The sequence below is a fragment of the Triticum dicoccoides genome, chromosome 6A (assembly GCF_002162155.2).
Source record: "Triticum dicoccoides isolate Atlit2015 ecotype Zavitan chromosome 6A, WEW_v2.0, whole genome shotgun sequence".
Lineage (NCBI taxonomy): Eukaryota > Viridiplantae > Streptophyta > Magnoliopsida > Poales > Poaceae > Triticum > Triticum dicoccoides.
This window is the reverse complement of record NC_041390.1, coordinates 485,204,288-485,214,946: the sequence shown is the minus strand read 5'-3', so window position 1 is coordinate 485,214,946 and position 10,659 is coordinate 485,204,288.

The following is a 10,659-nucleotide window of genomic DNA, read 5'->3' as shown; positions in this document are numbered from 1 at the left end:
GGCGAGGCGCTCCCGGCGCGGGCGGCGGCGCGAGGTAGCGGGTGAGGCGGCGAGGCGCGGGGCGCCTCTGGCCCGGGCGCGGCGCGAGCAGGCCGGCCACGGGCCCGGCGGCCTTCGGCGGTGAAGTGGGGCTCGGCGCCCACGTGGCGCTTGCTGATAGGTCCGGCGGAGCGGGCGGACGCGCCCGGTTGTGGCCGGACGTCTCCGATGGCGGCGGAGCTGATTTTTAGGGTTAGGGAGAGAGGAGATCCGGGGATTTCGAGGAGGGGTCTATATATAGAGGTAGAGGGAGCTAGGAGAGTCCAAATGAGGTGCGGTTTTCGGCCACGCGATCGTGATCGAACGCTCTAGATGATGGAGAGGGTTTTGGTGGGTTTTGGGCCAACTTGGAGGGGTGTTGGGCTGCAACACACACGTGGCCTTTTCGGTCCCTTGGTTAACCGTTGGAGTATCAAACGAAGTCCAAATGGTACGAAACTTGACAGGCGGTCTACCGGTAATAAACCAAGGCCGCTTGGCAAGTCTCGGTCCAATCTGGAAATGTTTAATCCCCACACACAAAAGAAAGGTAGAAATGACCACCGAAGGAGAACGAAGCGCCGGAATGCAAAACGGACAACGGGGAAAATGCTCGAATGCATGAGATGAACACGTATGCAAGTGCAATGCACATGATGACATGATAATGAGATGCATGACAACGACAACAACACACGGAGACAAAAACCCGAACCCGAGAAAATAAAATAACTTAAGGCCGGAAGCGGCAAGAGTTGGAATACATATTGGGAAAGTCATAACCGGGGTGTTACAATATCTCCAAGGCTTATTTCAGAAATCTCAGGCTCTCCAAATAAGTTTCCATAGAACACAGTAATGTGCTTAATCAGTTCCTCCTCCCGTGAGACCTCCACCCCTTCATTGAGCAACACAACAATATAGTTCTTGTTTCTCCCACTAGCTTTCAACTAAAAGTATCTAGTGTTTCCACCACCCTCTTTTAAATCTCCCTCATGAGCTCTTTGTCTTCATTTGATCTCATAATCTCTCAGTAATTTCTTTAACTGGGAGTCTATTCTTCTTCCTTGGCTTGCTACTGCGTTGCACCTGCGGGGAGCTCAACAACACCTTCTTATACGATCCCCTCTCTCCCAAATCCGCCGTCACACAGTTTAGGGCTTGTGTATTGGGGAGAAAGTGGGGAATGGATGCCGATGTTGCAGTTTCACCCACTTTATTCCCATCGCGGCCCTCTATCTCTGGGTCGAGGCCAACTAAGCCAGGCCCACCATCGTCACAGCCCACTTCCAAATTAATCCCCTGTCTACACTCTCTCCTCCTTCGTCCTCCCCGATGAGAGACACAACCACCAGTTCGTCGGAGCACGGTAACCCGACGGCGCCGCGGCCTGAACCGAATATGTGCCCTCCTCTCGCAGCATACAAACCACCGCTTCGCGTCCCGGAAAGTTGAACCTCTTCCCGCATCTAATTTCTTCTCCCATAATTAGATATCGCGCATCAGTCACAAAATCGCCATGACTCATGAGCCCAGCTCGATGAACATCTCGACGAAGCATCAGTATCCCATCGCACCAACAATCCTCATGTCCCAATCTCGGCGTGAATTTGACCACCCATCTCGTATTTCCTTCACCCAACCCGAGCGAATCCGTGGGCGGAACAACAAATGAAGCAACCATACCTCCGCTGTGGCGGGGAATCTGGCGCGCCATGCCTACCTCTCACAGATCAAAATCTAGAGATCCGCCTCGCGGCGGAATTTGCGCTGCCTCTGCCCACAAAACTACCTCCTTCCGCGATGGCTTGCCACCTGGATAGATCATGGTCACCTCTGGCGGCGACGCGTGTGCGAGGATCTCGACGCCTTCTCCTTCCTCGCTTTTGGCACATCTCCTGACTTCCAACCTCCTCTCCGCCTCGCCATTTGCAACCGCGTCCCTAGAGGGATCTAATCTATCTGATCCGTCCCTTCGCTCCTCTACCTGCCCACCCCACTCCAGCCACCAACCAGCCTCGCCGGCGTGCTTGTCTGCGTCGATGTCGACCTTGAAGAGGCGTGGGCGCACGAGATCCACGAGGTCAACAGCGAGGGAACAGAGCGAAAACTTTCGCATCGACTTGATCATTTCTTATGAGCCAGGCTCTGGACGACTTTGAATTGCATGCTATGAAAGTCCAGAGGCACGCGTAGATAACTAATCCGTCCAAATTTGAATTTATAGGGCCAGACTAGGTGATATGCAGGTAACCAAACATGGGTTCCACCCAGGAGAAGGCCAAATTCAATCACCGTCGAGCTGATGCTAGCTGCTGCCTGGATGACCCTAAATTTTGTTGCTTTCAGGCGTGCTGCCACCAACGTACGTACGTATACGTACGCACCCATTTTGTCATGCCTCTGCTTTATTTTGTCGTGCCACTGCTCTATGTGATAGGAGATTTGGCCTTTCAACCAGAGCCCCACCGATTTGCAGCGGTAGCATGATAGTGCCTTTTCCACCGCGATAAGTGCTCTCTCCTGCGCTCGCAACCATCCGTCAGGGCTGCGGCCGCTTTAACGCAATCGTCAGAATAAAAATTTACGGCCATCCAAAGGCTGCTTACTAGATTAGCCACATGATTAGGTTCGGTCGATGATCGGCGTCCACCTCTTGTTTTCTTGGAAGGAGAGAGCAGGTTCGGTAGTGATGACCTAATTCTACCATTCACTTAGTTTTTTTCTTTGAGGGAGTATCTGTACACAGTGACATATTTTGCACAATTGTTAAAGTAGCATACAGTGTTTTCTTAAGACAAAGTAGCACCTTCAGTACTGAAGAAGTGGGCCATAGCACTGTTAGTAAGAGCAACTCCAATGGGATGACCCATTTCGTCCGCGGCCGTCCGTTTGGGTCGGCGCGGACAGAAAAGGCGGCACAACGCGCCGACTCAAACGGACGTGCGTCCGTTTTTCGTCCGCGAGCGACCCATTCCCGACTCATTTTTTAGCATGATTTGTGTCGGCGCGGACACGCGACGGACGCGCGCGCGCTCGCCTACTCCTGTCCCCGGGCCCGCTCGTCTGTGGCACATTGGCCTCCCCTCCCTCCGGCCAATAAGCAACCCTCGCCCCCGCCTCCTTCGTCACCGACGCCGCCGCCCATTTTGTCGGCGACTCTTCCAGCTGCCGCCGCCTCCACATCCGCCCAGCAACGCCGCCCCTGCCCCCAGTCGCCCGCCGTCGCCGTTTTGCCGCCGGGGAGCAAGCTGGTTCCCGCCGCCGCTTCCCCCACCGCCCAGCCGCCCGCGACCAAGAAGACGCCTCGCCGCCCCCGCCACATACGACCGGCACGCTCGTCGGACGCCGTCACACTCGTCGGACGCCGGCCGGGCAGCTAGCTGGTCTGTGGGCGCCACGTCTCCCCTCGCTGGCCTTCTCCTTCTTCGACGCCCGCAAGCTGTTCGACAGTTTGCCAAGGTACGAAAATGGACTCCGCCGACGAGTTCTTTTTCCACAATTTCCTTTGCGACTCTGACGATTCGTCGTCCGACGACGAGGAGGAGATATTGGCTGCCGTGTTGGTCCATCACCACCTCAACAACCAGCGGCCGTTGTTCCGTGGTTCCATTCCGGGCCACCTTCTGGCGTTGAATCGTAACCGGGAGAGCGGGCATTTCCCTCTGGAAGGACTACTTTGATACAACAAACCCGTTTTTCAAACATCACAAATTCCGCCGCTGGTTCCGTATGAGTAGGCATGTTTTCAACCGTATTAGAGAGGGAGTGGTCGGCTATGATGACTACTTCGAGTGCAAAGAGGATGCCGTCAGTAAGATTGGTTTCTCCTCTTATCAAAAATGCACTGCCGCCATCCGAATGCTTGCATACGGAGTGCCCAGTGATCTCATTGACGAGTACGTTTGTATGAGCAAGTCTACATGCCTAGAGTCCCTGTATAAGTTCTGCAAGACTGTGATTGATGTGTTTGGCCCTGAGTACTTGAGAGAGCCGACAACTGAAGATACAGCCCGTTTGTTGGCGATGAATGCTAGCAGGGGCTTCCTGGGATGCTTGGCAGCATAGACTGCATGCACTGGGAGTGGAAGAACTGCCCTTCTACTTGGCAAGGGCAGTATAAGGGACATGTCAGGGTTTGCACTGTCATACTAGAGGCTGTGGCGTCTCAAGATCTCTGGATCTGGCACTCTTTCTTTGGCATGGCTGGATCACACAATGATATCAACGTGCTTCAGCGCTCGCCGGTGTTTGCTAGGCTTGCCGAAGGCAATAGCCCCACCGGTGAACTTTACTGTCAACGTCCACAACTACGACAAAGGGTACTATTTGGATGACGGTATCTATCCTCAGTGGACCACTATTGTAAAGACAGTACCCAACCCTGTCGGAGAGAAAAGGAAAAGATTTGCCCAAGAGCAAGAGAGTGCTAGAAAGGATGTCGAGCGTGCCTTTGGTGTTTTGCAATCTCGATGGGGCATCGTTCGGTATCCTGCTAATACTTGGAGCACGCAGAAACTATGGGAGGTGATGACTGCTTGTGTGATCATGCACAATATGATCGTAGAAGACGAGCGCTTGGAACGTCTGTACGATCAAAGCTTTCAGTTTCAAGGTGAGAATGTTGTGCCTGAGCATGGAGTAGCGGCAACATTTGAGCAGTTCACTCAGTTTCATGAAGACATGCGTGATTGGGAAACTCACGTGCAACTGCAAAATGATTTGGTTGAGCATATGTGGACTCATGTTGGCAATCAATAGATGTATCTCCTTTTATTCGTTTGCAAAACTATGTGAAACATTTTTATTTTTATTTGACCTGTAAACTATACTAATTATTTTGCTTGTTAAATTCTCATTTCATAATATGTTAAATGCAATGCAAAATTGGGCGGCCAGCCGGCCACACCTGCACATATAGGTCGACGCATTGGGCGGGCTGCCGACCCATATGAAAAACAGGACGGATGCCGGGCGGCGGCCGACCCAAACGGACAAAAGGCGGATGAAATCGCCGTCCGTTTGGATCGGCCCGTTGGAGTTGCTCTAACATTACATTACATATATCAAAGTGAGAGGGGGTTGAAGCACCACCGAGCTAGTGTACATAACAACAAGGAAACAATCCACACTCTCTGGACGACAACTTTCTGTCAGGAAAGTAACGGATAGCCCACGAGCAGCACGTTCGAGCCACAGTACCTTCACACGATTCACTGTCGCCGAGCAATTTTCTGCGAACTAGGATTTCGCCTCTGCTATGTGCATGCCAACGTGCCCCCGCATCGGAGCTGGTGAAGAAAAGATCAGGACATGCATGCACAAATTCCGTTCTGGAGTTTGGTTCCTGTCTCCCCAGGATCAAAGGTCAACCCCCCGTCTTTTACGCCGTGTAAGTCAAATTTTCTCCGTACGGACCTGCGATGGTGGTGAGCGAGACCAACTTTCAGGTGCCGCACCGAGGAACGCCATGATGTAACAGCAGTCGCCAGGCCTCTCGCCGCATGATTTATCGCCGGACATTTCATGTAAAGCCTGAAGAAAGACGGTGGCCTCGTATAAAGCGGTACACACGTCGTACGGTCGACCTTCCGATCTCCTTGTCAAACTGTATCATTCCACAGTTGACACGAGCGTTCGGTTGTTCCCAGTAGCATCCTCGTTCCGCTTCCGCATGTGGTCGGCACATTGGGCCAGTGCGTTCTACAGGAAAAACGTGACGCCTTCAACCTACGGATCGCATCAACTTGCTTCCGCCCGGAGATGTCGTCCGTATCTTGCATCCACTAGCGTATGAATTTCAACTATTTTTCGTCTCACATCTTACCTAGCAACACTGCAGAAGACGTCGTGAAAAGGTGAAAGAAACCGTGTAGAAGATCAGGCCATGCTTTTCCTAAGCGCACGACAGCGTCACCGGCAAGGTCGCCAACCCGGGTACGGTACATACACCGGAGTGCTTTTGCCATCAGCGCACGCACCGCTTTACGCACCCATCAGCCGCACACTAGATAGGGATTTGAAGTACAAGAGGGTACGTACCAGGGTTCGTGGCCTGCTTTTTCCAGGTCCAAACCCTAATTATGCCAACGAGATAGCCTATATTCCAGACATTATATTATTTATATATTTGTTGCATCCACTTTGCTTTAACCAGTTTGGGCCAGGCCATGATCGAAACCCGGCAAGGACGGTACGAGATGCACGGAGAAGACCGAGGATGGAGGAGTAGTGATCGGGCGAGTGACTGATGAGTGCGCACGATAGCAACTGTCAATTGAAATCCTTGTGCGCTTACCGAACATGACTTTAGTTTACATAAAATAAAAAGAGTGAATTCCATTTTTTACCTTGTAGTTGTACATTTGTGACACATATTACCCTATTTAGCGGAACTTTTATCGAAATGTCAGATTTTGGAGACTTTTAACACGGTTTTACCCCAGTTTTACATTTTGTTTGTTTATGGTCGATAGCATCGGCATGTTGCGTCATTGATTTGTAAAAAAAAATGTAAGGATTGGAGGGCATCATTGGCGATCTTGTCCAAGCTTCTCTTGTCTATCTGTTCCACTCTTTGTGGCCGTCCACATGTTTTTGGATACAGGGCGTCACCTCACACCTTACCTGATGGATACGCATCAAAAAACAAGGATCCAAAGATTTCAAAAGGGGTATTCTAGACGAATTTTCACTCGAAGGGGTAATTAGTGTCACAAATGTATAAATATGGGGTAAAAAGTGGAATTCACTCAAATAAAAATAATACCCGGGTCAGATGATGCTCTGATGGGATGTCGGAGTGAGGATAGATTGTGAGGTAGAGTAAGCTTTTGTGCGTCGCACCAATGCACCCACGCATGTCTTGCGAAGACACGGGGGCGCATGGGGTGCTGATGTGTCAATAGGTGGTCACTTCTCAAGGTACACGTTGGAGGCGACGAGGGGCGCCAGGTCAAACCGTGAGCACTGGCCGCGGGGTTCATGCAGATTTTGTTGGTGCTGTGGCAGAGGATTAGAGCAAAGATAACAGTACGGTCACCAGCAGTTGGCCAAACAAAAGTATCGTGTTACCAAATTAAAATTCAATCTTATTGATACTCATACGATTTAATTTATTTTTGAAAAGGAGGATAACCTCAGCCTCTGCGTACGTCAGGACGATGCATGCAGCTATATATTATTAAAAATGCAAAATCCAATAGCCGAACACCATTGACCCGAAAATAAATCGGAAAATAAACTCTGAGGCCGTATACCTCACGACAGTATCTTCCTCATATAGCCACTAATCCCTATGATACAAGACACAACAAGAAGGAATAGCTGCATGTGTGCTGATGATGGCAAGTCCACCACAAGGTTGAACTCCAGATTCTCATCCCCAAAGTCTAGCTTCAATCCACCACCTTCAGCAAGGATACGACACAGCACGCGACGACATAGTCTGATCAGAGATCTTGTGTCTCCACCGGAGTGCATAAACTCGTCGCTGAAGCCGTGTGTACCATCCGCCCTTATCCATCTACTGACACCTCGATAGCCGGATACCTCTGGAGGAGACAAGGAAGACAAAGACATCCCATATCGCTTGCCTCCTGCTACTAACGCACCACCTTCAATCCGACCAGGGGCGGAGCCAGGGGGACGAGCAGGGGCCTGGCCACCCCCCCAACGATCGACAATTTTAGTAGGAGCGATGAGTAATTACCAACAAGATTAGATCAATATACGTACTCGGCCACCCCATACTCGAATCCTGACTCCGCCACTGGATCCGACAGCAACATGCTAAACATGACACCTTCGCCAGAGCCACCATGCATCACTTGCCGGTAGCAGGCATGACTTGACGTCTCCATATAAGACGTTGTGCGTATCATTCGCCGGCAGCGCATCCACCGGTGGCTTCACCTACCGGCGACAGGCACCGCCCGACAACTCCTAAAGAGGCATATGTATCACCTGTCGAGATGCATCGAACCCGATCTATTGATGGAAGGGATGTCCCATACCCCCACCAGCCTCAGAAGGTCGTCGCCACCTCGAGATCCAAACTCTGAATCGCCCACACGATCCCGGAGTCTACCGTCGTTGATGAAGAGGGGCCACCGCCCCGACTCCAGGCGCTACAGGGAGCACCCTGTTGGGGAACGTAGTAATTTCAAAATTTTCCTACGCACATGCAAGATCATGCTGATGCATATCAACGAGAGGGGAGAGTGTTGTCCACGTACCCTCATAGACCGAAAGTGGAAGCGTTACACAACGCGGTTGATGTAGTCGTACGTCTTCACGATCCGACCGATCAAGTACCGAACGCATGACACCTCCGAGTTCAGTACACGTTCAGCCCGATGACGTCCCTCGAACTCCGATCCAGCCGAGTGTTGAGGGAGAGTTTCGTCAGCACGACGGCGTGGTGACGATGTTGATGTTCTACCGACGCAGGACTTCGCCTAAGCACCGCTATAATATTATCGAGGTGGACTATGATGGAGGGGGGCACCGCACACGGCTAAAAGATCAACTTGATCAATTGTTGTGTCTATGGGGTGCCCCCTGCCCCCGTATATAAAGAAGTGGAGGAGGGGGAGGGCCGGCCCTCTCTATGGCGCGCCTTAGGGGAGTCCTACTTCCACCGGGAGTAGGATTCCTCCTTTCCTAGTAGAACTAGGAGCCCTTCCAAGTAGTAGGAGTAGGAGGGAAGGAAAGGGAAGGGAAAAGGAGAAGGAAGGAAGGCCCCCCCTCCCTAGTCCAATTCGGACCAGCCCATGGGGAGGGGTGCAGCCACTCTTTGAGGCCTTTCTCTCCTTTCCCGTATGGCCCATTAAGGCCCAATACGAATTTCCGTAACTCCCTGGTACTCTCAAAAATACTCGAATCACTCGGAACCTTTCCGATGTCCGAATATAGTCATCCAATATATCGATCTTTACGTCTCGACCATTTCGAGACTCCTCATCATGTCCCCGATCTCATCCGGGACTCCGAACTCCTTCGGTACATCAAAAAATATAAACTCATAATATAACTGTCATCGTAAATTTAAGCGTGCGGACCCTACGGGTTCGAGAACTATGTAGACATGACCGAGACACGTCTCCGGTCAATAAATAATAGCGGAACCTGGATGCTCATATTGGCTCCTACATATTCTATGAAGATCTTTATCGGTCAAACCGCATAACAACATACGTTGTTCCCTTTGTCATCGGTATGTTACTTGCCCGAGATTCGATCGTCGATATCTCAATACCTAGTTCAATCTCGTTACCGGCAAGTCTCTTTACTCGTTCCGTAACACATCATCCCGCAACTAACTCATTAGTTGCAATGCTTACAAGGCTTAAGTGATGTGCATTACCGAGAGGGCCCAAAGATACCTCTCCGACAATCGGAGTGACAAATCCTAATCTCGAAATACGCCAACCCAACAAGTACCTTCGGAGACACATGTAGAGCACCTTTATAATCACCCAGTTACGTTGTGACGTTTGGTAGCACACAAAGTGTTCCTCCGATAAACGGGAGTTGCATAATCTCATAGTCATAGGAACATGTATAAGTCATGAAGAAAGCAATAGCAACAAACTAAACGATCAAGTGCTAAGCTAACGGAATGGGTCAAGTCAATCACATCATTCTCCTAATGATGTGATCCCGTTAATCAAATGACAACTCATGTCTATGGTTAGGAAACATAACCATCTTTGATCAACGAGCTAGTTAAGTAGAGGCATACTAGTGACACTCTGTTTGTCTATGTATTCACACATGTATTATGTTTCCGGTTAATACAATTCTAGCATGAATAATAAACATTTATCATGATATAAGGAAATAAATAATAACTTTTATTATTGCCTCTAGGGCATATTTCCTTCAGTCTCCCACTTGCACTAGAGTCAATAATCTAGTTCACATCTCCATGTGATTTAACATCAATAGTTCACATCACCATGTGATTAACACCCATAGTTCACATAGTCATGTGACCAACACCCAAAGGGTTTACTAGAGTCAATAATCTAGTTCACATCGCTATGTGATTAATACCCAAAGAGTACTAAGGTGTGATCATGTTTTGCTTCTGAGGGAAGTTTAGTCAACGGGTCTGCCACATTCAGATCCGTATGTATTTTGCAAATTTCTATGTCAACAATGCTCTGCATGGAGCTACTCTAGCTAATTGCTCCCACTTTCAATATGCATCCAGATTGAGACTTAGAGTCATCTGGATCATTGTCAAAACTTGCATCGACGTAACCCTTCACGACGAACCTTTTTGTCACCTCCATAATCGAGAAACATATCATTATTCCACTAAGGATAATTTTGACCAATGTCCAGTGATCTACTCCTAGATCACTATTGTACTCCCTTGCCAAACTCAGGGCAGGGTATACAATAGGTCCGGTACACAGTATGGCATACTTTATAGAACCTATGGATGATGCATAGGGAATGACTTTCATTCTCTCTCTATCTTCTGCCGTGGTCGGGTTTTGAGTCTTACTCAACTTCACACCTTGTAACACAGGCAAGAACTCCTTTTTGACTGTTCCATTTTGAACTACTTCAAAATCTTGTCAAGGTATGTACTCATTGAAAAAACTTATCAAGCGTCTTGATCTATCT